The 6,368-nt window shown below is 43.1% G+C and overlaps 1 pseudogene; it reads left to right on the top strand.

Moving 5' to 3' along the window:
• Positions 1-5,424: 5,424 nt before the first annotated feature.
• Positions 5,425-5,542, top strand: LOC126250072 (5S ribosomal RNA; annotated as a pseudogene).
• The last annotated feature ends 826 nt before the right edge of the window (positions 5,543-6,368 follow it).

Here is a 6,368-nt window from a genome sequence, read left to right as displayed (position 1 = left end):
CTGTGTTTTGTACGTTCAGCTGATTACAACGTCGAGACAGTATTTCTCTCCCCTTTCTTGGATTGCGTTCTTTCGGGAGAAAGGTCTTAGTTGAACTGATTCTGACCACAGTTCCATACAGAACCCATTTGGATGTTTTCTGTCGTGATATGCGCATTAACTTCAGCAACAAATGTTTGAGCTCTCTGAATCATCTCTTCTTCATCGTCTTCATCTTTTAGTGCTTAGAGCATAGTTATCCTAAACTCCTTTTTCAGATTAGTAATAATTTCCAGTGACGCAGTATAGCTTGTAAACGAGAGATTTCTGGTTATGTACAATGCCCAATGTTGTAAATTCCAATAATGAACGGGAGAATTGTATTCTCGTGCTCCTTCAAACTTTGCCATTACACTGCTTGATGACGTTGAACTGCAGCGAACGTTTTGCTATGAAAACTATATTGCCTTCTCTTTTATTTACCACATAGTCCAGCAAGCTTTTAATATTACTTTTAGCCATCAGATTTGGAATCTTTTCAGGAGATCCTCATATGTGTGAAGCCTCTCTCGTGATAATCATCCTACATGTTCTCTAGTGTATCGTCACTAAACACGGTGATGACACTTTAGACTTTCAACTTCCTATTAGGAGAAGTTTGGAATTAACTTTCACTGTTTCCAGCGCCTCTTCTCTAACTTGCCGCATCATACCTCTTGCAGTGACGTGTTCGTCATTATCGTTACTAGCATCATGTAAGTAATTATGTGTTAGTGTTAAAACAGAATCCGTTTATAACAGTGATATGATTTTTGCACTAAAACACGCTGTCCAGTCACATTAATGTGACCACATATCAAAAACCTGCCACATATGGTATTTACAGTACTGGCCATTAAAATTGCTACACCAAGAAGAAATGCAGATGATAAACGGGTATTCATTGGAAAATTATATTATACAAGAACTGTCATGTGATTACATTTTCACGCAATTTGGGTGCATACATCCTGAGAAATAAGTACCCTGAACAACCACCTCTGGCCGTAATAACGGCCTTGACACGTCTGGGCATTGAGTCAAACAGAGCTTGGATGGCGTGTACAGGTAGAGCTGCCCATGCAGCTTCAACACGATACCACAGTTCATCAAGAGTAGTGACTGGCGTATTGTGACGAGCCAATTGCTCGGCCACCATTCACCAGACGTTTTCAATTGGTGAGAGATCTGGAGAATGTGCTGGCCAGGGCAGCAGTCGAACATTTTCTGCATCCAGAAAGGGCAGTACAGGACCGTGAACATGCGGTCGTGGATTATCCTGCTGAAATGTAGGGTTTCGCAGGGATCGAATGAAGGGTAGAGCCACGGGTCGTAACACATTTGAAATGTAACGTCCACTGTTCAAAGTTCCGTCAATGCGAACAAGAGATGACCGAGACGTGTAACCAATGGCACTCCATACCATGCCGGGTGATACGCCAGTATGGCGATGACGAATATAGGCTTCCAATGTGCGTTCATCGCGATGTCGCCAAACACGTATGCGACCATGATGATGCTGTAAGCAGAACCTGGATTCATCCGAAAAAATGACGTTTTGCCATTCGTGCACACAGGTTCGTCGTTGAATACACCATCGCAGGCGCTCCTGTCTGTGATGCAGCGTCAAGGGTAACCGCAGCCATGGTCTCCGAGCTGATAGTCCATGCTGCTGCAAACGTCGTCGAACTGTTCGAGCAGATGGTTGTTGTCTTGCAAACGTTCCCATCTGTTGATTCATGGATCGAGAAGTGGCTGCACGATCCGTTACAGCCATGCGGATAAGATGCCTGTGCCGGCCGAAGTGGCCGTGCGGTTAAAGGCGCTGCAGTCTGGAACCGCAGGACCGCTACGGTCGCAGGTTCGAATCCTGCCTCGGGCATGGATGTTTGTGATGTCCTTAGGTTAGTTAGGTTTAACTAGTTCTAAGTTCTAGGGGACTAATGACCTCAGCAGTTGAGTCCCATAGTGCTCAGAGCCATTTGAACCATTTTTTAAGATGCCTGTCATCTCGACTGCTAGTGATACGAGGCCGTTGGGACCCAGCACGGCGTTCCGTATTACTCTCATGAACCCACCGATTCAATATTCTGCTAACAGTCATTGGATCTCGACCAACGCGAGCAGCAATGTCGCGATACGATAAACCGCAATCGCGATAGGCTACAATCCGACCTTTATCAAAGTCGGAAACGTGATGGTACGCATTTCTCCTCCTTACACGAGGCATCACAACAACGTTTCACCAGGCAACGCCGGTCAACTGCTGTTTGTGTATGAGAAATCGGTTTGAAATTTTCCTCATGTCAGCACGTTGTAGGTGTCGCCACCGGCGCCGACCTTATGTGAATGCTCTGAAAAGCTAATCATTTGCATATCACAGTATCTTCTTCCTGTCGGTTAAATTTCGCGTCAGTAGCTCGTCATCTTCGTAGTGTAGCAATTTTAATGGCCAGTAGCGTATGTTCCGTTTTGTTGCCCTTTATGGCAAGCCTCTTGCGCTTACACTTCAGCAAGTGAGAGTCTCAGCTACTTGTCTCCGTGTTTGTCAAACCCTACCTTGGCCAGCGAGCTCGCTAGATCTCTCCCAGATTGAGAACGTTTGGAGCATTATGGACAGGGCCCTCCAACCATTTCGGGATTTTGACTATCTAAAGCAGAAAGTGGACAGAATTTGACACATTATCCCTCTTGGTTAAAGGCGCTGCAGTCTGGAACCGCAAGACCGCTACGGTCGCAGGTTCGAATCCTGCCTCGGGCATGGTTGTTTGTGATGTCCTTAGGTTAGTTAGGTTTAACTAGTTCTAAGTTCTAGGGGACTAATGACCTCAGCAGTTGAGTCCCATAGTGCTCAGAGCCATTTGAACCATATCCCTCTTGGAGGACATTCCATGATTTTGGTATTTAATGGAAACCCGAATAACTGCTTGCATAAGGGCCAAAGGTAAACCAACGCCTTATTGACTTGCGCAATTTACGAATTTCTTAAATAAATCATGCAATTTTCCTGAAGTTATAATGATTAGTTTGTCTGTACATGTTCTTCACATCTACCGATTTCCGTCCCATTAAGATAATTCCTTCGTGGTGTGCCTTTCTTTGTCTTATATTGTATTTTAAAATGAGTGTAATCGATTGTGCTTGTTTAAATTTAACAGAACTTGACATGTACATCATTAAACACGCATGAAATATTGCAGATTTTTGCAGAACTTAACATCTAATAAAAGAGGAATTTTCCAAAACGTGACATCTGCACGACATTCTGTTTTACATCCACTTTAAAGCAAAATTTCCCGGGCTTTACCGTGTACCAGATACCATCAGTAGCCGGCCGAAGTGGCCGTGCGGTTAAAGGCGCTGCAGTCTGGAACCGCAAGACCTCTACGGTCGCAGGTTCGAATCCTGCCTCGGGCATGGATGTTTGTGATGTCCTTAGGTTAGTTAGGTTTAACTAGTTCTAAGTTCTAGGGGACTAATGACCTCAGCAGTTGAGTCCCATAGTGCTCAGAGCCATTTGAACCATACCATCAGTATGTGTTTTGATTGGCAGCAGAACCAACCCTCCCAAAACTGTCCACTAGGATAATATTTTACTCAGGACAGATCTGATTTCATAAACTTGTACGGTAATGGAGATAAATGGAGTACACCAAAATACTCGCCATTACATACGGCTCGAAACATAACGTCACGTGGAGCCAATCAAATTGCTTCTGCTGTAAGACGTTTTTAACAAATTTGGAGAAGAAAAATCAAGGAGCGAAAAACTGCAGACTGACATTAACAATTTTCTCAGACGCATGCCGTTCATAATATAAAAATTCAGTGATGACGGCTATTCTCTTCTTGGATTTTTTGAAGCATCAATAGTTTTCACGACAAACCTACATTATTGTCCATTCAGGAGGTACATTTACGTATATGCCTCCTTACAGGGAATTCTGTGTGGTTGAGAAACACATAGAAAACTAGAGACTATCACACTGCCTTCATAGTACAATGTTGTGTTGATCCACGTGGCACTTGTATGGCACTTGAGAGAGACGGTAAAATCAACGATATGAAATCCATAATCAAGAAAGTCATTTTAAAAAGTTGCCATTCAAAATAAGCGAAGCGCGAATTCTCGTATCCCAGACGGTTGGGAAAAAATCGTGTTGAGTGCAAAGTAAAAAACACGTAATATGGATCTGCAATCTTGGTTGAAGTGCTGAAAAAATTGTGTCACCAACTTCAGAGAAATGTGTAGTGCTGCATTACTAAGTTTAGAAAATAAAATCAGTGCTAAGAACTACTAAAGTATGTTGACAACTGCCCGGATGAAGCAGATGTGTTTTATACAGAAGCTATGGCTGTGAGCACTATGGGACTTAACTTCTGAGGTCATCAGTCCCCTAGAACTTAGTACTACTTAAACCTGACTAACCTAAGGACATCACACACATCCATGCCCGAGGCAGGGTTCGAACCTGCAACCGTAGCGGTCACGCGGTTCCAGCCTGAAGCGCCTAGAACCGCACGGCCACCACGGCCGGCTTATACAGAAGCTGTTCGGGATGGCAGTAACACTGACATTGACAACAATGAAGCTGAATATGGTGGTATATGGATTGTTTAGGATTATTATGTAAGTTAACTTGACGTTATCACAAATGACAGACTATTGGTCATTTTAAAAGAGGATGGTATTGCAGTTGTCCAGTTTCGAAAAAAACTCCTCCCGTTTGAATGTACACTTTGTTGTAATATCTATACAAAAATGTTATTTGGATGAGACAGTTTTTTGTATCTAGTAATTTGGAAAACATATGTCCTTTTAAATTTATATTTCATGCATTACTAAACTTATTTTAAAAAAGGAGTTCCCACAACTTTTACTTTTTGTAAATGTTTAGATTCACCAAAACGGTCCTCAATTCGCTTGTAGGAAAATGAAGAGAACGATAAATAGTATGAGAACAAGGACTTGAGGAAGATGAATGAAACGGGAAGCATACTGATATAATTTTGCACGTAGCATAATGTAACTATCGAAACAGTTGATATAAGAATCAAGAAAGGAGATTATATTCGTGGAAGAGATGTAGAGATACCATCAGTTTTCTGATAAATTATATAATGGTAAGAAAAATTTCGTAAAAAAGATCTTAAATTGCAAAATATTTCAAGGGTCGGAACTCAACTCTTACTATAATTTATTGGATATGAATTACCGATTGAAATTGCGGAAATTGCAGAATTGTAGAGGAGATAGGGCTCAGGTAGGTTGAAAGAACCAGAAGTTGATTAGAGCTTCGTAGGGAGCGTTACTCGATGATTGACGGAAACTGGGGAAAAAAATTACAATCCAAGCGGCATAGGAAGTTTAGAGAGATGAAATAGTCAAGGTAGCAAAGTATCAAGGCCAACGGCCTTGCCGCAGTTGTAACACTGGTTCCCGTCAGATCACCGAAGTTAAGCGCTGTCGGGCTGGGCTAGCACTTGGGTGGGTGACCATCCGGTGTGCCGAGCGCTGATGGCAAGCGGGATGCACTCAGGCCTTGTGAGGCAAACTGAGGAGCTACTTGATTGAGAAGTTGCGGCTCCAGTCTCATAAACTGACATACGGCCGGGAGAGTGGTGTGCTGACCATATGCCCCTCCATATACGCATCCAGTGACGCCTGTGGGCTGAGGATGACACGGCGGCAGGTCGGTCCCGTTGGGCCTTCAGGGCCGGAGTTTAGTTTAGTTTAGTTTTTAGCAAACTATCAAATAGGCAAAAAGAAAAGTCCCAGTAGAAATGCTTGGAAAGCAGGAGATACTTAATTTAACTGATGAAAGGAGAAAATACAAAAACTACAGCACATGAATCAAGAAAAATGGATACAGACATCTAAAAATGAGATTGACAGATAATGGAAACTAGCTAAGCATGGATGGATGTTGTTGCGGTCTTCAGTTCAAAAAATGGCTCTGAGCACTATGGGTTCAAAATGGCTCTGAGCACTATGGGACTTAACATCTATGGTCATCAGTCCCCTAGAACTTAGAACTACTTAAACCTAACTAACCTAAGGACATCACACACATCCATGCCCGAGGCAGGATTCGAACCTGCGACCGTAGCGGTCACGCGGTTTCAGACTGAAGCGCCTAGAACCTCTCGGCCACTCCGGCAGGCTCTTCAGTCCAGAGACTGGTTTGATGCAGCTCTCCATGTTATTCTACTCTGTGCAAGCTTCTTCATCTCCCAGTACCTACTGCAACCTACATCCTTCTGAATCTGCTTAGTGTATTCATCTCTTGGTCTCCATCTACGATTTTTACCCTCCACGCTGCCCTCCAATACTAAATTGGTGATCTTCT

This window comes from Schistocerca nitens, chromosome 3, assembly GCF_023898315.1.
Source record: "Schistocerca nitens isolate TAMUIC-IGC-003100 chromosome 3, iqSchNite1.1, whole genome shotgun sequence".
Lineage (NCBI taxonomy): Eukaryota > Metazoa > Arthropoda > Insecta > Orthoptera > Acrididae > Schistocerca > Schistocerca nitens.
Note: the sequence above shows the minus strand (reverse complement) of the source record. Positions and strands in the feature narration are given on the sequence as shown.